General features: G+C 48.5%; 1 long non-coding RNA gene across 2 annotated transcripts; it reads left to right on the forward strand.

Annotated features, from left to right (window-relative positions):
- The first annotated feature begins 10 nt into the window (after window positions 1-10).
- LOC142566091 (uncharacterized) lies at window positions 11-25,204 on the forward strand. 2 transcript variants are annotated; one of them, XR_012824965.1, is made up of 3 exons: window positions 11-106; window positions 23,632-23,692; window positions 24,984-25,204. It is a non-coding gene; the product is annotated as an uncharacterized LOC142566091 (long non-coding RNA). The 2 variants fall into 2 exon arrangements; XR_012824966.1 differs by lacking the exon at window positions 11-106 and adding an exon at window positions 2,226-2,364.

Here is a 25,204-nt window from a genome sequence, read left to right on the forward strand (position 1 = left end):
CTGCCATCAACGGCGCTCGCATACGCTCGCTGGTTGCGGGAACAAAAGAGAGCGAGAAGGAATATCGTTCTCGCTGCCATGCTGTGGTGCGGCAAGAATAGTAACTGTGAGTATTCCGCATCCCCCTTTGCGCCCTTTGCAAATCTTGCCCTCACTGAAAGCGCTCCGCGCGTTAAAAGAGCGGTGATCCTGGTGGCGCTTCGCCAGGAGCGTTCACTCGGTACGTTTGTGCCCGACGAAGCGATACAAATCTTTTTCGCGCCAATTGTGTCGCCTCGCCCAGCCCACGTCTTGGGTTTGGCTTTTATGCATACCGTGTTTTTAGCTCGAAAAATCGGAGAGCTACTTCATAAAATGCAGCGCTATTGACACGTGGACTTGTTTATCTTTTTGGATGAGCACTTTTCACCGTCTAACAAATGTTATCGCGCAGCGCGGGACGCGCCCGCATGTATCGTAAGTTTCTCGAATGTTATCGGTGGTTCTGTTGTCACCGAAGCTTGTGTAATCTGATTGCATGTGCAACGCGAATTCTGTAGAATTTTCTGGAAGACACGCGGGCACCATCGATGACTCGTGTATAAAAGCCGACGCGCTTGGCCGGCAGATCAGATTTCGACGATCGCCGACCGTGTTCGCCGCTGTAGCTGTGCTTTGAGTGTAACTTGCTTTTGTGGGCACTAGTTCGCCTAATAAATAGTTTTGCCATTCACAGTTTTAAAGCTGTGTTATTTACTGTCAATACTTCGTGACAATATCAACTACAAAATCATTGTGGTTAGGGCAACGCAAAGGTTGGTTCCCATTACAACTGCTATCGCCTTCTGCAGCGAAGCTGTATACCTCTACCGTCCAAGGAAATTTTCGTGTCGTTGTGGTAAGCAAAAAAACTCCATACGTGGGCCGACCCCGAAGATAGCGCAATACCGGCCCGACCCATGGCGTTGCAGCAGGCGCGTTAAGCACTCCCCATACGTGGGCCGATCCCGGTCGCGTATTTACAATTGCTAGTAGGTACAGCGGGGCGTGGCACTTGCGCATGCGCGCGTATATAAGAGCGGGTGCGGAGAGGAAATGTGGGAACTTTTGCTCTTTGAATATATTACTCTGCCTAGGCACTACGGAGGAGTTTCTTAAAGCCCCAACCACTTGCACGCGCCGACAAGCGAACACTTCGCTTCGCGTTGGTCGGAGGAAGAGGCTCACAACCACGGGACACAAGCTCTGACGCGCGCCGAAGCTCGCTAGGGTGGCTAGAATACCCACAGAACACCTATACAAAATTAGAGAAAGGGAACTGTACCTTCCACATTCCACAGTGCAACGCAAATAAGAGTAGCGGTGGCTTTGTGAACTAAAGTATGCGACTGAGAGATGGCGCTGGCAAAATTATCATTACGTAGTGAGCAATATGGCCGCTGCGGTAGCGGCTGGTGGGGTTCGTTGTGCTGCTCGCTCCCTAGTTTTGGGTGTTCTGCTACCGCTTTCGGAGCGGTGTTCGTGTACGATACTCTAAAACGACTATCGATACCTTTATCATATCGCCAGGTGACCGAGAGGCCTCAACTGGCAAAAAAAAGAAACACGTCATACAAGTAAGCTTACGTTGTTTATTGTCAATCGTGAATGAAGCAGTACATGCCCACAATTTTCGTACAGGTCAGGTGAAGCTAATGCTGTCATTTTCGAGTTTACAACATACAGAAACACCGATAGTAATCTATTTAACGGAATTGAAAGATGAAATCGAGCGAAGTTTTCTCATCGCGTTTGGTGTCCTGCAGCTAAAGCAAGGACAACGATATTGCGCTCGCCTGCACTCGTGCTTGTGTTGCATACAGTGCTGTTGGACGTGTTACGTGTTGATCTGCCTTCGATGATTTCAGCTAGGTCATGTTTTTTCAACATGAAACCGTAAATTGCATTTTACAAGGATCCGCGAGCATTAATTCGGCGTAGTTATATGTTTATTTAAGGTTTGTTCGATTCAGAAAAAGGTGCACGTCACCACAAACGAAAAGGTGCATGGTGTGCCGGGCTGCAACACCAACTCAAAGAATAAAGAACCAAGTTAGAGAAGGGAAACTGTACCTTCCGCAGTGGTTCGAAAATAAGCAGCGGCAGCGCATGGAACTTACTTAGGTGGACGCCAGATGACGTTGCTCAATCCGGAAGCGGAAGTACACTTTTTTTTTTCTTTTAGAGCAAAATCCAATATGGCCGGTTTTTGCCAGGCGCATACGCTGGTACGCGCCGTGCTTGCCTTGCAGGCTATGCGGCAGGCCTCAATGCCTTCGCTGCCGCGTAGCTGGTGCGTTCTAATTGCCAAGAGCCTCCACTGACGCCCGTACAAAGAAGCCACAAGTGAGTGAACAGAACGCGCGACTTCAATGGGAAAAGGCAAGCAGTGTAAATTCTCGTGCAATAGCAGAAATAAAATTTGCATGTCGAGATACGCTGGAATCATTGACGGGAGCTCGTAAACGGCTCACCGTCGTCGTCGCACGTGGTGGCCAGGTTAACGAGCAACAACTAGCAGCGGAAACATATTGGACAGAGTGTGCCACCTGTTTGCAGCGACAGTCACCGTGAAAAATTCCCAAATTTCATTGCGAAGCAATCGGGTGACGCAGGCATCTGCTGCCGCAGCCTACACAGCGACATGGGCTACCCCGGATTTTAGCCGTTCACTCCTTTCCAACACGTTTCTTTTCTTTCGGGGGCCGCTAATGTGTGGCTCACATTTGGTGTCTCACATTGTCTCAATATGGACAAGTCGCTTTCGTGGGCATCGCCTTCATCAGCTACTTTTGCGGGCCTTTCCAACCATCTGGCTATCAACTTCATACGCACCGAACTATGTAAGCACGTATGCTGGTGTCCGTTCATGCCTAATCGCGGCCGAGAAAGGCCGGAGGCACAATTTGCCCATTGCTGCAGCAGGAAAGGGCAAAAGGGGAGCACGAATCACGGTGCAGGAAAATTGGGAGTCTATGTCGCTGTGCAGGCTGCAGGAGCGCATGCTTACTTCGAGAGACTGCTTCCCAGTGCAACCAATCGGCCGCAATATTCTAAAAACATAACACTGCGACCGTACCCAAGTGACATAACAGCAAAATTAAACAGCAATCAATCACCACATAAGGTTCAGACAACACATTACACATTGGCTACGAACCATATGGCAACAGTGAGCATTCACATACACGGGTCTCTTACGGTACATTCAGCCGCCTACCTACAGGCGTAATGCTTGCCTTCGTCGCACGTGGTGGTCTAGTAACGAGCGACAACCAGCAGCAGAAACAGATTGGACAGAGTGTCCCACCTGTTTGCAGCGACAGTCGCTGTTAAAGATGAGCAACTTGCAGTGCGAAGCAATCGGGTGACGCAGGCATCTGCTGCCGCAGCCTACACAGCAACATGGACTACCCATCATTTTAGCATTGACTCCCTTCCAACCTGCATGTTTCTTTTCTGTTGGAGGCCGCTAATGCGTGGCTCACACTTGGTGTCCCACATTGTCTCAATGTGGACAAGTCGCTTTCATGGGCACCACCTTCATCAGCCACTTTTGCAGGCCTTTCCACCCAACTTCATACACGTCCGACCATGTAAGCACGTATGCTGGTCTTCGTTCATGCCTAATCGCGGCCGAGAAAGGCCAGAGGCATAATTTGCCCATTGCTGCAGCAGGAAAGGGCGAACAGGGAGCACGAATCACGGTATGTGTAAATTGGGAGTCTCTGTCGCTGTGCAGACTGCAGAAGCAAATGCTTACTTCGAGAGGCTGCTTCCCAGTGCAACCGACCAGGCCGCAATATTTGAAAAAAACATAACACTGCAACCGCAACCAAGTGACATAACAGCAAAATTAAACAGCAATCAGTCACCGCATGAGGTTCAGACAATACATTATACATCCGCTACGAACCATCTTACAGGTATAATGCTTGCCTTTGTCGCATGTGGTGGTCTGGTAATGAGCGACAACCAGCGGTACAAACAGATTGGACAGAGCCTCGCACCTGTTTGAACCAACAGTTGCCGTTGAAGATTAGCAACTTCCATTGCAAAGCAATCAGGTGACGCAGGCATCTGCTGCCGCAACCAACACAGCGACATGGACTACCCGGCATTTTAGCGTTAACTCCTTTCCAACCTGCACATTTATTTTCTTTTGAGGGCCACTATGTGTGGCTCACACTTTGTGTCCCACTTTGTCGCAATGTGGACAAGTCGCTCTTGTGGGCATCACCTTCGGCAGCCATTCTTGCGGGCCTTTCCACCCATACGGCTATCAACGTCATACAGTTCGAACCATGTAAGCACATATGCTGGTCTCCGTTTTGAGCAAATCATGGCCGAGGTAGGCCACAAGCACAATTTGCCCATGGCTGCAGCAGGCCAGAACGAACGGGGCACACCAGTTACGGTGTGTGTATACTGGGAGTCTATGTCGCTTAGCGGACTGCAGGAGCAAATGCTTACCTCGAGGGACTGCTTACCAATGCAACTGACCAGGCCCCCACATCCGAGGAACGTAAGACAGTTACCACAACCTAGTGGGGCAGCGAAACCAGATTCTGCAATCAATCACTTCAGTGTAGCTTGCACAAAGGCCCAGGCTATCAAGGAAGAGGAGCAATCATCAACGAGACTAGGAATATGGAAAATGAGAAAGCTTGCATTCAAGAGAGAAGCCACTCTGCTCTGCAAGCATTGAAGGCTAAAAACATCAAGAAAAGTAAAATGGTGCACAGCACATGTGCATAGGTTAATGCAAGACACATGCCAATGCTGCATCAGCTATTTCAGGAGAGGAATTGCGCATGACAACATACACTAGAAGATACTGCTACAGATATGTTAGGCTACTAGACAGTGACTGGTATTAAGTAGTATCAGCGAAGAATCGGTTGACCTTTATGTTTGGATGAGGATGAATGATCTCTAACAAAAATGGGCAATGAGAAAGCTTGCATTTACAGAAGAAAAATTACACTTGGCACAAACGGAATTGACATGGCTAGGAAGCTGATTAAGGGCAAACTGACGGAACTCGATCTTTTGGCCAGCGTCGTCCGTGCTTGGTCAGATGTTGCAGGTGCATCTGAAGACGAAGAATTTCTAGAAAGTCCTTCTTGAGTTACCTGGATGACTCAGCCAAATGTCCGTGCTGGTGGAATGGTGCCTGAAGCTCTTTTCAGTCTTGACACAGTCCTCTGCAGACTTGATATCTCATCCATATTCTTCTGCATGCGCTTCTTTGTTCTTGGTGTAAAAGCCTTGCAAATTCGGCTCCAGCCCCTTGCTGTTGGCGCAGATAGGAGCTCCTGTGATGACCAAGATGTGCTTGGCGTGACTCTGTTGGGGCAAAACGGTGACACATGAGATACAGCACAGATTAGCCAAACTTATGTGTGTTTTCTTTTATGTTCGAACCAATTATACTGAACCATAAATATGAACAAACATTCATATCTGCTGCAAACAGCAAGCCAATACAGCATATATCAAACATATTTACTTCTGAACCATGTGTTGTTTACCTTGTAGTAGTAGCCAACGTCCACACAATGACCTTGTTGTAGCAGGCAGCAGCTTCTGTTTAGTGCGTGGAGTGTGTTGCTTTATACTGGTGCCGTCCTCATTACTGCATGTCTGGAACAGAAATTTTGACTGAATCAGAAATTGAAAAAGCAAAGTTTAGCAATATGAAATGCATAAAGGTGTGACATATATGTTATGATTTGCGACTACAGAACACATACAAATGTGCACTGTCTGTTCTAGGGTGCTTAAGCAGCATGTTAAATAAATATTGCTATTGTTCATAAAATTGATGTCTTCCTAACTACAATGCATGTCAACAGCTTAAGTATTATTAAGATCACAAATGAGAACATTTGTGCGTTCATTTATACACTAGAAGAGATCACACTGCTGGTTCCACAAGCAAATGCATGAAAGTCATGAAGCTATTAGAACTGATGCATTATTTTTCTGCACGAACATGATGCACCACTTCGCTACTGCAAAAATAAATGCCCTACGGTAAACCAAGCTGAACAGCAAGAACATTTGGAACCAACAAGTACGAAATATGGGTGAATTATCATGCTTGCAACTGTTTAATACATTAAATTCTGTACTTTCACTTCATTTTACCAAAGGATTATTCGGTTTTGTGGAAGAAAGACGTTGCCGGCGGACTCGAAAAAAAAAGTTCCATATGTATATTGGTAAGGCTACTCAGTCACCTACGACCACGGCTACAATAAGATGAAAAATGAGACGCGCGTTCCGATATCGCTCTTTCTTTCCTGGTTGTGTGTAAACGACAGCCTCGCAAGTAACGGTTTATTTAGGAAACAGCCACTGAGATCCTGACTGCCCATATGTAATGCAGGATCTGGTTCGTTAACTTATATTTGGGGTTTTACGTGCCAAAACCACTTTCTGATTATGAGGCACGCCGTAGTGGAGGACTCCGGAAATTTTGACCACCTGGGGTTCTTTAACGTGCACCTAAATCTAAGCACACGGGTGTTTTCGCATTTCGCCCCCATCGAAATGCGGCCGCCGTGGCCGGGATTCGATCCCGCGACCTCGTGTTAGGGTGGCTAGAATTGGGAGGTGTGAAGACCGCGGCGCCGCCGCCATTGTCTAGGGAGGCCCCGCTACGCGTTCTTCCCACTGGGGTAAAATTTGGCGCTTCCGTCGGGGGCGCGGGTAGGGTGGCTAGCGTGGAGGCGCCGTGAGCTTGTCAGTCTCGTAGGCCACGGTGCAGTGCAAAGTAACTCTCATGGTCGGTATAGTGCAGCTGTATTTTTCTCGCGTTTCCTAAATTTCGATCGCTTCACAACACAGCGAATCTAAGTGGCACAGAATGGGATGACGTGAAGGTCAGAGTGCGTGAGTGTTTCAGGTCTTGGGGCAAGCTTCGAGCGCACGAGGAGCGTGGGGAGATTAAAATCGTCTCCGACGCGATCCTCCTGCTCTCGAGGCCACTGTCTGGCGGGCCTGGTGTTGCTTCGGCTCTGGCCTCACTCCGAAAGAAACTTCGGATTCTCCTGCAGCGACGCTGGGACGGCTTGAGGGCCTGAGCAGAGCTGTGGGAAATGGAAGCGTGGTGCAGCAGAAACGTCCTACGTAAGCATCTTTCAAGGAAGAACACAACTCTCTTTTCCGTAATAGATCCAAGTGATGGTAGCATAGTCGACTCACCAGATGGAGTTCTTGCACTGGCGAGGCAGTTTTACATGACCTTGTGTGCCTCTCCAGTTGCCTCTCCAGCTGTCTTTCAGTTTGCTTCACCAGCTGAGCCGCCACAAGCGTGCGACTCAGCCATAGATGAGGACGAGCTATTTTCGGCCTTGAAGTATATGAAGCGTAATCGCAGTCCAGGATCCGATGGTCTGACAGTCGAATTTTATGTTAAATTTTGGACACTACATGTTAGTGAAGCCGTTCATATCACTGGTGAACAAGCTACTCGGTGAAGGGACTTAGCGTCTCAACGAGAGGGGCTAATCACTCTCCTTTGTAAGGACGAGTCGAGGAGCTCCGATCTGAGAGCATGGCGTCCAATCACGCTTCTGAACTGTGATTATAAGCTTATAGCAAAGTGCCTGTGTACGCGACTCACACCAATGCTCAGCACTGTTTTGGGTCCATACCGGGCATGTATTGTCCAGAGGCGCTCTACTCAGCTTCACGGTTTAGCAGTGAGGGACCTTAGATCTCCTGGAGGGAAATACCAGGAAACTTCCCGGTATTCTTCGCTCTTTCGATCAGGAGAAGGCTTTCGACATCATTAGCCATAGGTACCTTTTCCGTGTTCTGGAAGAGGCTGGTTTTAGTGTGGGTTTTCGGCAGATGGTCCAAGCTTTGTATTCTCGACCGACTTCTGCATACGGGACCGCGTCTCGGGGGGCGGGGGGCGGGGCTTCTGTATCCCTCAGCATGTCTATACAACCTCATTCAGACACTCGAGGACAGGTTCACTCGTGCATTTAGCACTACGCGACTGCACGCAAAAGTTGTGAAGTATTTCTTGTTTCTAGCAGCCAATGTGCCACAGATTGGCTGTAGGAGGCATTCCGCTGATCTAGCACGATCGGTGTCTAGGTTTTATTGTATAACACGTATTCACTTTTTCCTCAAAAGCTTAAATCAGTGTGTCATCCCCAACAAAGCCAAGAAGGTTAAGCCCTGCGTTTTGTAAAAATGTGATGTTATGCAATAACTGTGTTATTTCCAATAAACATGTATTAAGTCGCAAGCGCTTTGTACTTTCTAGAATTTCTTCACCACAATGCTGATATATTGCATGAACTTCGTCCATTTAAAGTAATGTTACAATCCCTATATGTGACTTATGTGCGGGCGACACATTCAAGGTTATTCCAATGCGCTGGCCTTGCGCGGCAATTCCTATGAACTATATTTTCGGTAAAGCATAAGCGCGCTAATCTCGGCAAGAGGAGGTCGCAAAAACCGTCGCTGTGTCGGCTGCGTAGTCGATGCTCGCTGTTTCCATGTGAAATGAGAGCAGCGAAACATCATTAAATTCTCTCAGCATCTACAATGTAGAGAAAAAAGTCTGGTCAGATTTTAACGCATTCAAACGCAAAAACTAAGCGCTACCAAATCATTTTCCCGCTCGGAGGTATGCAGACGCCCCGAGAAACTACGGCGCCCTAAACGGCGCTCCGGCCGGCAGCGCCGTCACGTGGCAGGAACGCGTTTTGGGGCCAGCTTCCGGAGGGCCAGCTCCTGTGGGCAAATACCAGGAAACTTCCAGGTATTCTTTGCTCCTTCGATCAGGAGAAGGCTTTCGATATCATTAGCCATAGAGGTACCTTTTCCGTGTTTTGGAAGAGGCTGGTTTTAGTGTGGGTTTTAGACATATGGTCCAAGCTTTGTATTCTCGACCGACTTCTGCTGTTCTCATACGAGACCGCCTCTCGGAGTCGTTCATTGTGGGACGTGGTGTACGACAGGGGGACCCGCTCTCACCTGCCCTCTACGTACTCGCTTTTGAGCCGCTTCTGCAGAGGTTGTCTTGTGACAGCAGAATTGGCAGGTTCCTACTTCCACCAGGTTCCCCCCCGGTTGCACTCTTTGCCTATGCAGACGACTTGTCCATTGTCGTCCCTGACGAAGCATCAGCTTGCGGCGTCCTGGAGGTCATGGACAGTTACTGCGGGGCGAGCGGTGCAAGGTTGAATAGGTCGAAAAGTGCAGCAATGTACTTGAACTCCACTCCTTCCAGTCCGCAGCCCGTTCATGGTCTCCCCGTGAAAACGCGGCTGCGGATTCTAGGCTTCCAGTTCGAACCAGATGGTCTCTCCCGAAAACTGGCAACAGGCTAAGGAGAAGCTTGAAGCCAGGGTTCAGGAATTCAGCGCGTTGTCATGCCCTTTGACTGCTCGAGCGACAATCCTTCGCTCACTTCTGTTTTCCTTTCTGACGTATGTGGCGTGTGTGTCTCCTATTCCAACCCGAACCAAGCTTATCTTGGAGAGGGTCTTGTTTCGCTTCCTCTGGAAAGGTACAACTGGTTGTGTAGCTAGGCAGGTGCTCAAGTTGCCCAGGGACAAGGGAGGACTCGGAATTCCCGACCTGGGCATCGTGGCTACTGCACTACACGTCAGGTGGACCCAGGTCGCTCTTAACTCGGATATGCTCCTAACTCGAAGCTTAACTTCCTTCTTTCTTAGCACCCGACTCCGCTTGTTCTCGCAGAGCACATTTTCCCACTGTGTTCCTCGTTCAGGTACCCCGTTGTTGCGTTTCGCCTGCGACACGCGGTTTTGCCGGCGCGACTGCGGCGGGGCGGCAGACATTTTGGCCCGTTCGGCGTCGCCGCAACGCTCCCCGCCAGGTGTTTCCAGGCGTTTCCAGGCATGTTCCGATGCCACGTGTCTTCATGTGCGTGTGTGAGTGTATGTGCCATTGTGCCCGAACCAGGCGATGCGACAGCAGGGATCACCCTCTCATTCCAGTCATTGTGCCTGAACCAGGCGATGCGAAAGCAGGGATCACCCTCTCATTCCAGTCATTGTGCCTGAACCAGGCGATGCGAAAGCAGGGATCACCCTCTCATTCCAGTCATTGTGCCCGACCGGCAGCGCTACGACAGTGTGCGTCACCATTAGCCCATTGTACGTTCACGTGCTCGTCTATTGAGGGGTTCCTTCTTGCCCTCAACTGCGAGAGTATAAAAACAGCTGCCCCCGGACGCCAAAAGGAGGGCTCCGATTTCTTCTGTTGAGTAAAGTGCTCTCCCGTCTCTCTACTTCGGTCAACCTGACCGCCAACTCTTTGCGATGTTAAAATAAACAAGTTGTTTTGTTGTTACCAGTCGACTCATGCTTTGCCGGGACCTTCGGATGCTTCCAGTTGTACCCTAGGCCGCCAGGCCAACGCTACCCTTGGGGCTTGCGACCCAGGTGCAACCACGGGCGTCAGCGCCGAGTTCCCAACAACCGATCGCACCAGCGGTGCGATCCAAACACCGTCCACCATTTATGCGGCGGCTGCCAACTCTTTGGTAAGCCTCCGCAAGGTTCACCCAGGCATCGACGTAGTTTCAGCTCCACTCCAAGAGCTAGTGGATATCCTCACCCCAGGACTCCCCCCACATTGCCAAAGGTACGACCTGTCGATTCACAGGCCAAACTGGAAGCTCATTACGGCCGGTTTCCTCGACGCCAGGCGAGCCACCTTTATGTACCGCCTGGCGCGAGGGTGCCTGCCGTTGAGCTACAGGCCCTTCACAGCCATCCCGGCTCGTGGAGTGTGTCCTTTCTGTGGCGCTCGTGAGGACTCAGTTCATACCTTTACGCAGTGTTTGCTTCCTGCAGCTCTTCTCCAAAGAGTTGCTAGTCTATTTAGGCTCCCAGGCGTTCCTTATGAGACAGTCCGATTTTTGCACCCTTTGCCCAATCAGGCGATCAACCAGTTCGTGCTTCTCCTCGCCGAGTGCTCATACCAAGTTTGGCTGGCACGCTGCGATGCCATTTTCGGGGGTCGGGCACCGGGCCTTCACGAAGTGCTTGCGAAAGCACGGAAGGAGGTCTGGTTCCACCTCACCCGGGAACGGCACCGCTTGGGCGAGAAGAAGTTTCTCGAAGTGTGGGCTCGTCCTGCCGTGATTTTTGACGAGTCAGGTGGAAAGCTATCCATTAAGTTATGATGCATGCTCCAAAGGTCGCACGACTCGGCCGTGTGCGCCAGTCGATCTACGGGGTTTTGTTTGGCTCAGTGGAACCCAGAGCTGGAACCGGTGGTGGTGCACCCTCAAGTGGTCGCGCTGCTCCGCGGACGGCTTTGGTGGTCTCCATGGTTGTATGCCTTGACCTCTTTTGCGTCAGGGCAGTCCGAGGGTCAGTCAGGCTTGTGCCCTGCAAGACCGACATGGCTGTTTGTGTGTTGAGTGCAGTCCCTCAGTTGGGCTGCACCACAACAGCCCCCTTGTCCGGGAAGGACCGTTGGCCCGAACCAAGTCCCCCCACCCAGTCAGCCCGGGTTGTGGGGGAGTACCGGGGTCAATGTATCGAATGATGCTGGGTTGATGAGTACATGAAAGCTCTGGGACGCGGCGCCTCTGGTTGCCAAGTCCTCTTCCCATCTGACAACGGTACAGCAGCCCAACACCATAGCCACTGAGCAACCACGGCGGGTGTTCGTTAACTTGTGCTCGCCTGGAAGGTAATGAGACGGATATTATATAACGATTCAAGCAGCGGTGTTAAACGACTCACCGTTATTGCCGTTGTCAGCCGCAGCAAAATCCAGCTCCCGTTTCGATGCAGACTTGTTCCGAATGGCTCACGACCGAAACACAACTTCCGAGCTTACATGTCCGCTCGCAAACACGTAACTTCATCCCAAGTTATATAACGTGAGACATCGAAGCGCAAGAAACTAGCTTTAGAAGCAAAGAAGCAACCAGTCTTGAGTGAACGAACGAATGAATCTGTGCCGCCGTGCACTCGAAAATACCGGTAACAATTTTAAATCCAGGGAATCCAGGCCAGAGGTCACGTGAAAGATCGATGATGCTGAACACTATTTGCGTTTATAATGACGAAGAACCAATAAACTTTCTAACAAAGAGTACAATATCTAATCAGCAATGATAATTTTGCCCTGTTTTTTATGTAACGAAAATGCTTCGGTAATTGTAAGAGAAAGTTTGTAAGATAAAGTGGATGGATGGATGGATGATTGAGGCTCAACTCTTTGAATCGAGCGGTGGCGGCGCGCGCCACCTAGCCTTTAATGGTTCTATATGCATGCATACCTATGTATTTACTCCTTTACTTTTGCGTTGATATTATCCACCAATCAGATAGTCTCCGTTTAGTTATTTCTACCTGTTCAAAGTCTATTCTACTTTCACTGTCTTTAAAACCCAAAGCTTTGAATAGTTCCCCGTTAGATTCAACTGCAGGGTGAAGTTGTTTACAAGCAAGTATCAGGTGTTCAGCCGTTTCCTCCTCCTCTCCACACGCCTCGCACACCAAATCTATCTCCTGGTATCTGGCTCGGTACGTTTTAGTCCGCAGTACACCTGTCCTGGCTTCAAACAACAATGAGCTTCCCTTAGAGTTATCGTAAATATTTTCTTTGGCTATTTCTTGCTTAAACGTCCTGTAGGTCTCCAATGCCGATTTGGTTTGCATCTCTGTACTCCACATACCCCTCTCTGTCTCCTTAACCTTTTTCTTGACAGATGATTCCTTACTTGTCCCCCCCGCTACTGCCCAAGTATTTGCTTGTCATTTTCTAGTTCGCTTCCTCCACCTCGTGTCAACATTACTCGTGTATAAGTAACTGAAAACCTTCCTAGCCCACCGAATTTCCCCCATTTTTCTCAATCGCTCCTCAAATGCTATCTTGCTACTAGCCTCTCTGCCCTCGAAAGAAGACCATCCCAGATCCCCCTGCACTCCTAGATTTGGTGTCTTGCCATGTGCTCCCAGAGCGAGCCTGCCCACACCACGTTGCCTAATTTCCAACTGTTGCCGGGTCTCTGTTCTAATACATAGAACTGCATTGGCAAAAGTCAGGCCTGGTACCATTACCCCCTTCCATATCCCTCGTACTACCTCGTACCTATTGTAGTTCCACAGTGCCCTACTCTTCATAATCGCTGCACTTCTGTTACCTTTAGTCGTTAGATATTTTTCGTACTCTGTCAGATACTCAATGCCATTATTTATCCACACCCCAAGGTACTTGTATTTATCGACTATCTCCAGCGTGGCCTCCTGTATCTTATGCTCGCCGCAAATGTTATCATTAAAAATCATGACTGCTGATTTTTCTTTGCTAAACTTCAAGCCTAACCTGTCTCCTTCTGTACCACATATGTCCATTAATTCCTGCAGATCTTCTGCATTGTCAGCCATTAATACAATATCATCCGCGTACATCAGTCCTGGTAATGACTGTTCAATCAATTTTCCTTGTTTGATAAATGATAGGTTGAAACCGAGTCCGCTTTGCTGTACTTTGGCCTCTAAACCTTGTAGGTACAGCATAAACATCAGAGGTGACAATGGGCACCCCTGCCTAAGCCCTCGCCGAATCATTACAGGCTCCGAAACCTGCTTTTCCCATTGTATAATCACCCGGTTACCTTCATAGATATCTTTTAAGAAATTGGTTACTCCATCTTGCACTCCTAAAGTTTCCAGAATGCCCCACAAGCCCTCTTGAAGTACACTGTCATAGGCTCCCTTGATGTCCAAAAAAGCCAGCCATAGGGGTCTGTGTTCCTTTTCAGCTATTTCAATGCACTGTGTTAGCGAGAACAGATTGTCTTCTAGCCTCCTATGCTTCCGGAACCCATTTTGTAGCTCTCCAAGTACCCCCTCGTTCTCTACCCATGCCTGCAGTCTGTCCTTTATAATCTGCATAACCACCCTGTAAACCACTGACGTCACTGTTATAGGCCGGTAGTTATTTATGTCAGCTTTGTCCCCCTTTCCCTTATATATCATTCTCATCCTACTTAGCCTCCATTCGTCAGGTACTTTACCATCCACTAGCATTTTGAACACCACCTCCCTCAATGCTTTCTTAGATTTCGGGCCCAATTTCTTTATTAACATTATTGGAATACCATCGGGGCCTGCCGATGTGCTACTTGGTACCCTCTTCTCGGCCCTTTCCCACTCTCTTTGTCCAAGCGAAAGCAGTGGGTTGACCGGGCTATCCCTCTCCGACGTACTGCATGTACCATTTGTCTGTTTTGTAAATTTTCCCCTCATCATGGTTCCTATATGCTCCATTGCCTCCTCTCCTTCTAACCGAGTACCTTGAGCTGTTACTATATACCTCTGCTCTAGGCTTGTCCTATTACCCAAGGAGTTCAGATGTTGCCAGAATTTTCTAGCTGCCTGTTTATCTTTTTTATTGCTTATTTTTGACAGCCATTGGGACCCTTTTGTCTTGATTTTCTCGTTGATCAAATAGGATGCTTCCCTTTTGCATTTTATGTAGTTTACCCATTTCCTCTCTACTTCTGCTTCAGGTTCTCCCTTACTTTTGGAATACCTGTGTTCCCTGGAGGCTTCCTGACGTTTCTTTACGGCCTTCTTAACCTCTTCATCCCACCAGCTCTTGAGTTTTCGTATCCCTTGCCTTGTTTTCCTGACTCGCGCCTTACCTAGCTCACGCTCAAATAGTCTCATTAACTTTGGGTAAGTCCAATCAGTTTCAGTACCCTCTGATATTTCCTCTTCAATTTGTTTGGCCGCTATTTACACTTGGTCTTCTGAGTAAAAAATCACATCTGGCGTTTCCTCGCGCGTCTTTCGTGCTTTAGTTTCCCTCTTAAAACTCAACTTGATACGTTTGTGGTCGCTACCTATACTTCTGGAGCCCTGTTCATCTATAATCATGGCTCCTAATCTATCGTACATCCCACGACCGGCTTTATCGTGGTACATCCTATGTGACATTAACGCATAATCTATTGTCGAGTGTCGACCTCCCATGTTATGATCCCGTCACACTTTTCAGTAGAGTTACAGACAACTAAGTTAAGCCTCTCACACATATCCAGCAGCATGTTACCTGTGGAGTCTGTGTACCCATCCATATATTCAACATGCGCATTCATGTCTCCTAATACAATTACTTCACATCCTTTTCCTAGCTCATTGATGTCCGCTGCTATACAGTCCAACATTTTTTAGAGCGCAGCTCTTTGGCGTCCGTTCCTGGGTTTCGCGTCGTCGTCGGCGTCGTCGTCGGCCTCGTAACCAGCTCCGCCCCCCTTTCATCCCCCCAGCGCTAGCAGCGACCGACTGATACCGCTGGATGCCGCTGACGCCGCTAGAGAGTCAAGATAACGTGACTGCATAGAACACCGTCGCCGCCATGCAGAAAGAGGAGGAAAGGGTCCCCCCCCCCCTGTTCTTGTGTGGCGGATAGCTGGGGTTGACTCACTATCGCCGTCAGCGGCATCAGTCAGTCGCTGCTATCTCTTCCCTCCTCCCTTTATCGTGTTGTCCGCTTGCTGCGCGCGCTTCTGCCCCCATCGTTTGCCGCTGGGTGTACACGCCGCCCCCCTCCGCTTCCGCTTACTGCTGGTTGCTCTCGACGGCGGCGATGAGCCTCCGCTTCGGCGGCGCGAACTGCAGGGTCTTCTCGGCGGCGGCGATGAGCTTCTGCTTCAGCCTCGCTTACTGCTGGTTGCTCTCGACGGCGGCGATGAGCCTCCGCTTCGGCGGCGCGAACGGCAGGGTCTTCTCGGCGGCGGCGCTTAGCCTCTGCTTCCCCCACGGCTGTGACAACCTCGCGAGGCACTTGTATAGATCTCGTCTTTGAGAATCAAGCATTGGTGTACCAAGTCGAACATATATCAGTCTATTTCTCCGACCACAAAGCTTCCTTCATGACTGTCAAGAACTGTTAGTGGAGTCTTTGTTAAAGGAATACGTGTGAAAAATAAAAAAAAATTATGTGATAGCGCATACATGTGTTGCTCGATTTCTTTGCCTCAATCTATCCAAAAGGTGAAACAGCTTATTTGCTGCGCTCAAATTTCGCATTAGGAAGTAACGTAATCGTCGGTAATTTTTTTGTTTTCCTCTTTAGCATTTGATCCTGTCCAAAGGTATACAAAGCCTAGAAGGGTTTTCGCCCCTGCTACTTTTCCTTTTAGCCATAAATGCTCCTTGCATTCCTGTTTGACCCTTTGCCAATTTGTATTTTTATGAATGAGTGCTCCAATTCCCCCACCCTTTCTGCTACCCTGCACTCTGTTGCAGTATTCCCATGCATAATCAGGGTTACAGGGCGGTTGTTCCATGTCCCTAAGGTGTGTCTCTACGAACCCATAAACAATTAAGTTCTCCTGCCTTAGTTGTTCTTCGATTTCCTCCCATTTTAGCCTATTTCTGCCACCTTGCATGTTAATGAACCCTATGTCTGACTTAATTTGGCTCTTGCGCGTATTCCTGTCACCTCTCCTACAGTACCAATGTTTGCGTGTTTGTGGCTCCTGCCTCGAATCGTCCACGCCTACACTGCTTCTTTCAGGGCTCTGGGTCCCCCTAAAAAAGCGGTTGCCTGGCGACCCATCCTGCCCCCTATCCTTTTGCCAGTGGCACCACTGTAGTGAATGCCATCCTGCACAAAAGGCCGGAAGCCGGTTCCGTACACGTCCGTGTTGACCTCCATCACGCTGTACCCGAGTCGTCCGCTCAGACTCCTAATGACCCGATTGGCCTCAACCACCCTCCTTTCTACCTGGTAAGCCTGGCCCAGGACCTCTGGGATAGTGCATATGGTCACATGCACCCTCCAGGAGGCCTCTCTAAGCTTACTCAGCCCAGTCTCAATGTGCCTCTCAAGGTCCTGGCTTCTCCCCTTAATTAAGCACGTCATTGAGCCCAGAATGCATAATGACCAAGCTGTCGCTCTCCGTGCTGACCCCAATTACTACCCGCGCCTTGGTCATTGCTTCCGCCATACCCTTGCCCGCTTGCACCTCCACCTGTACTCGCCCGTCCGCCTTCACTCTCGCCATCACGCCCTGTTCGGCCCTCCCCACATTGGAGTCCCCTATCACCAGGACCCTTCTACGTGCAAACCGTTCGACTGCAGCCTGTGCCTGCTGCCCCTCCCTTTGCGCCCGCTGGCGCCCCTGTGGCTGCAGCGTCGCCTCACTCGGGGCGCGTTGTGCAGCTTCACTATAACTACGCCGTTTCACCGGCGGCGAGCTGACGACGGCTTGCTTTGGCTCCCTGCCTCCCACTTCGCCTGTAGGGTCTACCCTACTTTCCGAGTTTTTGCCAACACTTTGTTGTCCTGACCCGACCTTCTCCGCTGCCCGCGTCTCCAGCGCGTCGAGCGCCTTTCCAGTTCGGCGCTCCTTTCTTTTTCTGCCTCAAGCTCGGCCACGGTCCCTACTAACTGCGCGGCCTGGGCCGCCTCCACCTTGACGAAATTGTCAACTTTCGCCTGCAGTGCTACCCGCTTCTCCTGTTCCTCCCTCAGGTCTGCCTTAAGCTCGTCGAACTTAGCCGCCCAATTCCCTTCCAGTTTTTGGACGGCTTCCCTGACGCCCTCGCACGACCTGCACGTGAAGCTAGACCCCTCGGCGTCTGCTAAATTCTGGAACTTAGTTTCGTCGAGGAAGCACCATCGCAGGCACTCGTCGCACTGCACTTGCTCCCCGTCCCCCGCGGCCTTCACGTTCTTCGATTTCATCGCTAGGCCTACGTCCCTAGGCCCAACGAGGAAATTCGCCAAATCACTTAAGCAAAGCCGACATCGACCGCTATCCCAAACTAAAATAAAAAATTATCACTCCTTACCCCATGTAAGAATCCGAGGAGCTAGCTGAAAGAATTAACTAAGCCTATCAATAGGTCCCTCCTACCAACTAGGCCTAACAGGGGAGCCGCCAGACCTAGACAAAGCCGGTACGTTTGCTACTCTTACCAAGAATTCAAAATTTGCGCCTCTACTCCATGCAACAGAAAACACTTCAAATCACTAGCTAATAAAGATAAAAAAAAGTACTTAGCTACGAACGAAGTCGCTGAAGCCTCGACCACAGGAGCGTCCGTACGAACAGCTTACGACACGGCGGAAAAACCCGGCGTGCGCTACTCTGGCCACGACTGCAGCGACTGCAACGACTGCAGCGCCAGAGTTCCCTCTAGTAATTCTTGTAGGAAACTCTATGGTTGCTTCGACCCGGTCACGACCTACTGTATAACCTTATACCTTATACAGTAGGTCGTGGACCCGGTCAACGGAGTGGAAAGGGGGGGGGGCTAAGCGTTATATTGCCCTGGTCGTTCGAACGCTTTGGGCCCGAAAGCGTTAGGTTCACCCAAATAGACGCCAAATAATGATTTGGCTTGGCTCCGTATATTATTTTTAAATAGGTGGCGCTAAAGCGATGAACGCGACTAGAGTTACAGTATATGCTACCACAGGTAGTACACGCGACGAGAGCTCAGTGCTTCCGTTCTGCCCTTGCGGGCTTCGCCTGTGCCCGTGACTGCGGAGACGTGATTGTGGCTGTTTGATGTCGTTAAATGTGAGAGCTTGTGGCGAAGTGATTGAGTGTGGCCGTACTAGTTCTGCTCATGTTGTCTTTTGCGGGCTTCACCTGTGCCTGTGACTGATCGTGTTGCTCAATAGGTTTGTGGAAGGTGACGTGGTTTGTGTGAATGTCATCGCAGTGTTTGCCAGCTCCTGGGGGGCGCCTGTGCCAGTTAATGATGGCGTTGCCCAATAGCTTTGTGGAAGTTTATGTACAGCCTCGTCCACCCTTAGGGTGAACACGGCTCACCGTGGCCGCGCTCCGCGGGGCGCCAGTGCGTCCGGCGCGGCGGCGCATCGAAGCGAAGCGGCGCAGGCGCACACGGACCCAGGGGAGGTGCTTCGCGTCGTCTGCTACAGAGCTGGAGCGCGCCGCTCCGGCTTCGCTGCAAAGTACACTTCGCTAGACCCAGGTGACTGAGCGACCGAGGCGGCGTTGCGGGAAGGCGCACTTCACTAAATGGAGCATCTTCTAGCTGGTTCGGTCTACAGCTTGTGAACAGCCTGCTTAATCAATATACATTAACAGAAACAAGCTTATCACCACATAAATCACTTAGCATGTTTTTAATAAGTGATGAGGGCAAAATACAGTCATTTCTTCGCGCTTTTTATTAGGCTGGTGCCATTTTATTTTACTCTCGCAGCACTTGGTGTAGTGCATACCGAGAAACCTATTAGGCGCGCTCTTCTTCGTTGGAGTCATCATGTGATGGAGCCTAGCGCGCCATTTCGCGCATGTCTTGATGCTAGAACGAATTTGCTTAATTGACCTAAAGAAGCGACCTAAACCCGCAATAAATTCCACAGAAAGTGAGAGAGCGATTGTTCAATCATGCATCATCATGGTTGCCATCGATTTTACCATTAAGGAGGGCAATAATATTACTTCGACAGCAACTAAGAAGTGACATCCGCTACTTCGCAGCTTTCTTATTGACGCGTTAATGTCGCTGGTAGGGGTGCATGGAGCGCTTTACGCGATGTAGGAAAGGGCTCTCCCCTGCAAAGCAACTGATTTGGCGGCAGGTTTACTCCCCTTTTCATCTTTCTGCATCATATAAAAAAAATTCATTTTTGTTGTCACAGATTGGTTAAAATCGCCGAAGCGGTGCCGGTCCTTTGACGGCTACCTGACGTGAGAAGTCGCATTCTTATTTAGAGGAATCGTCGGTCAGTTATTTGATTACATTGATTAGGTGGAGTGAAACATGTGGCGCCGTCGTTTATTTGGTTGTTTGTTTTTTTCTCCTTGGAGTCGATGCATTCTGCATGCGAATGCCCTTTCTGTCCGTTTTGAATAGGTAATTCAAGTGGAAAATCTATAATCTACATGTCTGTTTTCTAGCTTAAATTACGTCTTGCCGGGCAATTAAGTCGTTACTCGCTTGTATTTCATTTCAGTACTTCCTCTGAATAGGTCATATGCATATTCTCACTAGCATATAATTGTGCGGTATGCGTCCCGAAGCGGCACATGGCCTCTGCGTTACGCCGTATAGGTGGGCATCGGATAAATTTGGAGAAAAGGAGGAATTGATTTCTCTTTTCTTTTAGGGGTTAGGGGGGTGGCGAGGCTGAGTGGGTAAAACCAAAATATGAATACGGCCCAGGAACGCTTGCCTTGAACAAGCGATGCTATTGCCGTCGTGGGGAAGTGGCCGGTCCGTGTGTTAGACGAACGTGGCCACGATAATTAAACCGGCGGTCATGAGGCCGGCCCGGTATCGTCTGCCGATAGCATGCCGGTGGTCGGCCAACGGGCTCGACATTTATCGACTTCGGCGATAAAAACGCTGTAACAGTGCAGGATTTTATTTCCCCGGTGCACTTTCGGAAACTGGCCATGTCGCGGGTACCGGAAAAAGAAAGACGACGCATTGTTGATCTGTGCCTACAAAACTATCCTCAACGCGTTATATCGTAGATGGCAAAAAGGCCACTGAAAACAGTGAATCGAATAGTCCAGGCTTACAAGAAGGATGGAAGAATTGCGTATGCTCCCCGTAAAGCCCGGCAAACAGTGACCACTGAAGCTGAATACATGACCATTGTTGCGGCGGCTGCTGCAAACCCGACCTTTATCGCTCGGGAAATTAAGAACAGCCTCTGGCTGGGTGACGTCTCTGACACAACTATCAAGTGTCGCCTCTACGCCCCAGCCTAATAAAGAGCGCGAAAAAATGACTGTATTTTTACCCTCATCACTTATAAAAACATGCTAAGTGATTTATGTGGTGATAAGCGTGTTTCTGTTAATGTATATTGATTAAGCAGGATTTTCACAAGCTGTAGACCGAACCAGCTGGAAAATGCTAGAGTAAGTGAAGTGCACCTTCCCGCAACGCCGCCTCGGTCGCTCAGTCACCTGGGTCTAGCGAAGTGTACTTTACAGCAAAGCCAGAGCGGCGCGCTCCAGCTCTGTAGCAGACGACGCGAAGCACCTCCCCTGGGTCCGTGTGCGCCTGCGCCGCTTCGCTTCGATGCGCCGCCGCGCCGGACGCACTGGCGCCCCGCGGAGCGCGGCCACGGTGAGCCGTGTTCACCCAAGAGTGGACGAGCCTGTACCTTGTGTAGATTTCGTCGCCGCTTATGACTGCCTTAATAATAGGTGGTCACGCTGCCTTTTGAAGCGCGTACGATCGCGAGAAACTTGACCGATTTTCGTGTAAACAACGTGGACGTCTTGAAATGTTAGCTAGAAAATCAACCAGCAGCAAGCCAAGTCTGTTTTGTGGTTTTGCGAGCTTATGCTCGTGCGAGCAGCAGAATAACGAAAGGTCCGTTACATAATGTCAGTTCCTTAAAATCAGCTTTGCCGCAATACAGTCATGTTATGCGGTGAAGCACATGTAATGTAATGCGGTAAAGTATATGACAAAGTAGGCAGGGACCACTGCGTTACTGTGGCGATTTTCTTATTTTAAGGCCACGCCCGTGCGCTTTTAAAAGGCGCGAACAAGGAAGAATCACGGTCGAAGCGCGTGGCACAAACCTTGTCAATGCTTCAATTGAAAAAAAAAAAGGAAACGATTTGGAGTGGGTGATGCCAAAATGAAAGCCTTGACTTTTGTATCATCAAAGCAGTTCCAAGAATATTCAATCATATTCCAAGATCCTGCCTTATTTATGATTTTTTAAAGTATATGCATATATTGTGCACCAGCCTTAGCACCAATTCTAATGTACTTTAATGATGTAAGTTTAATAACACGTGGAAAATATATAATTTGTGTTGTATGGTGGTGTGCTGTTGCTTTCATGTAGTAATGTGTACATTGGCTGGAAGAGTTGATGCATCCTCCTTATAGAACTCATTGAAAGGTGAACCACCTGTCAAGCAATTGTTCTTGCGGCTGTACACCAGATTTCACAAACATTGGGATAGTTATGAAAGAGTAGCTGAGGCTTAACATATCCAGATGCATGCACAGGAGTGTGGGAGTCGTCCATGCATCTATCTCTCTAACTCAGGTTGAATGTGCATACTTGGGTAAGATGTAACACTTGTTGAGTGTCTGGTTTCTTTAATTGTTAGCTTAGTATGTATTTTTTCCCCATTTGTAGGTTTTCGTGTGTGTTGCTGTGTATGTATATAATTGCTTACAGAGTGGCTTTCTTGTTGCTAATAAATTTAGAGAAGGCAACATTCTTCATTTTGTGTATCAGACAGCAAGTGAGCATGCTTCAAAGGATGTTAGATTTTGTTGCCATAAGCAACAAAAAGACATATAGACTGCTTCCTGGAGGTACTCTTTATAGCATTAAGGATATATATTATGCTGATAACTCTGTGCACAATAATTAGACAGATCACATGATGTCTGACATGTCTTCTTGCCACCACGAAATCTTGTCAGATGCATAACTCAGGACAGACACCACAAATCTTCGTTAGCCATTCCCAATTGTGGTCTTGACCTCTTACCACTGAGCAGACTGGTCCAAGAGACGAAACATGCAACTTTTATCTGATTAAATGTAGTGTATGTTGCACAAAATTAGGAGACCATGTCAGGTGTTATTGTTGACACAGATACATATCTGTGAGCCTCATAAACTAATGTCACTAGAAAGACAATAATACCCATGAAATGCACTCTTGGTAGGATGGCAGGACCAGTCTCTTGCAGAGTTAAATAACAACCATGCGGCAGTATCATGATATCAACCTGAGCAATAATTTACTCCAAGAATAGTTTTCTTCGTGCAACATTGCACTGATAGTCTTGAAATACAATACCCATTGCTAACAGAAGGCCTTCCCAATTAGCATGACGGGAGGGCATATTTCAGGAAGCAAGAATGAAAACGTAGCCGGTTAACTATGGAAGATGTGAATGCAATTCTGCAGAAGTTAGAAAAATGAACCAAACGGAATAGTTTAAAAGTAAGTGGTTTAGAGACAAAATGCCGTTTTATTCCATGCCAGAAAAGCAAAAAGAGGTTGAAATGCTTTCCGCATACATACATTTAAGGTACTGTACATGTAATGAATGAATGTTTGGTTGTTATTGGCGCAAGGGCCAGGTATGGCCAAAGAGCGCCAAGCCAGTGTTGATGAATTCGCAATGTAGTTATAAGTTCAGTGAGGTTCATGAGGCGTGGCTGTAAAGGGGCCTTAAAAAAAAAAAGTCGCTCTAGAGTGCGTAAAATCTATCTGTTATAAAATTATGTCGATGATAATGACATGTTCTATGTGCAATAAAATCCATCGTGAGAGAATGATGCATTATAAAAGATATGTGAGATGTTAAAATTACCTGGAGCACTACTGCCTCGCCAGAGCCCTTGAAACACAAAAGCCTGGAGGCCTGTGCTATACAGTATGACTATCACAGCGGCATCCTCTCTAGAGAGGAAGCGCTACGAATGTATGGGACTAATAACGTGTAGGACAACATCTCTGAGGAAACCTAGGACTGTTTCTGTGTTAAAAAGCGGTTCTGGACCGAGAAACATTACAGGATGAAGAGGAATGTGTTGACGGTATGCTAAAGAAAAATGTCTCCGTCTCTCAAATTCGGCTTTCCGACACTCCAGGAGGACGTGGAGCACGGTCAGCCTCTCTCCGCATCTGCCACAGGTTGGAGGGTCATTTCCGGTGAGTAAAAAGTTATGGGTGCCAAATGTGTGTCCTATTCTAAGACGACAGAATAGGACATCTGTCCGACGTGATTTTATTGCAGAAGGCCAGAAACCTAATTGTGGCTTTATTATGTGGAGCTTATTATTTGTTTCCATGTCCCACAAGCTTTGCCAGTAGTTTCGCAGTTTCCTGCGCAAGAAGGGCCTCAGATCTGTGACAGGGACTGCAGCGGTAGGATTTACAGAATACGCTGCAATTGATGCGGCCATCTGGTCCGCCAGAACATTGCCTTCGATGCCCCTATGACCTGGCACCCAGCATATGATGATATGCTGGTTACATATATACGCTTTACATAAGACGGAATATAGTTCATTGATTACTGGATTTTTGTGCTTACAAAATGACATCAAAGCCTTCACAGCGCTTAGGGAGTCCGTATATATAACAGATTTTTTTATTTTTGTTTTCCTTATATGCTTTACAGCCGACAGTAGTGCGTAGGCCTCCCTCAGCCGTGAATATGCTTGTTTCCGGATGCAGTGCATCGGATTCCGAGAAGGATGGGCCGACGGCTGCATAGGACACCCCCTCGCGTGACTTCGATGCGTCTGTGTAGAACTCCGTGCAGGAGTACTTGTACTGGAGTTCCAGGAAATGCATTCGAATTTCGATATCTGGGGCTTCCTTTGTAACTTGCAGGAAAGATATATCACACTGTACCAGCTGCCACTCCCAAGGAGGTAGCAGCTTGGCTGGATATGCATTAGGCGAAACTCGAGGAGTGGAACATGCATTTCATCACTAAGCTCCCTCACACGCAGCGAGAAAGGCTGTTTTACAGAGGGTCGATTGCGAAAGAGTGTAGCATATGTCATGTCATTAATGATATTAAAACAGGGATGTTGTGGATTTGAGTGGACTTTCAGAAAATATGTTTGGCTGATGTATGTTCTTTGAAGATGAAGTGACCACTCATTTGATTCTACATATAAACTTTGTATGGGACTCGTTCTGAAAGCGCCAATGGCCAGTCTAATTCCTAAATGGTGAACCGGATCCAGCATCTTTAGCGCGCTCGGGGATGCAGAATGATAAATCACGGCACCGTAGTCCAATCGTGATCGAATGAGGCTTTTGTGAAGATTCATCAAACATTTTCTGTCGCTGCCCCATGCTGTATGGGATAAAATTTTCAGTAAGTTCATTGTTTTTAAGCATTTCACCTTGAGATATTTTATGTGTGGAATAAATGTTAGTTTAGAGTCAAGAAAAATACCTAAGAACTTGTGCTCTTTGTTCACAGGGATTTGCTGGCCATACATTTGGATATTGGGATCTGCAAAGAGGCCTCTCTTTCTTGTGAAAAGCACACAGGAACTTTTGTTCGGGTTCACTTTAAATCCGTTTTCGTCTGCCCATTTAGATACTTTGTTCAAGCCCTGTTGTACTTGCCTCTCACACACTGCAAGGTTGCAGGATTTGAAGCCTATTTGTATATCATCTACGTAAACAGAATAAAAAATG

This window comes from Dermacentor variabilis, unplaced genomic scaffold (assembly GCF_050947875.1).
Source record: "Dermacentor variabilis isolate Ectoservices unplaced genomic scaffold, ASM5094787v1 scaffold_12, whole genome shotgun sequence".
Classification (NCBI taxonomy): domain Eukaryota; kingdom Metazoa; phylum Arthropoda; class Arachnida; order Ixodida; family Ixodidae; genus Dermacentor; species Dermacentor variabilis.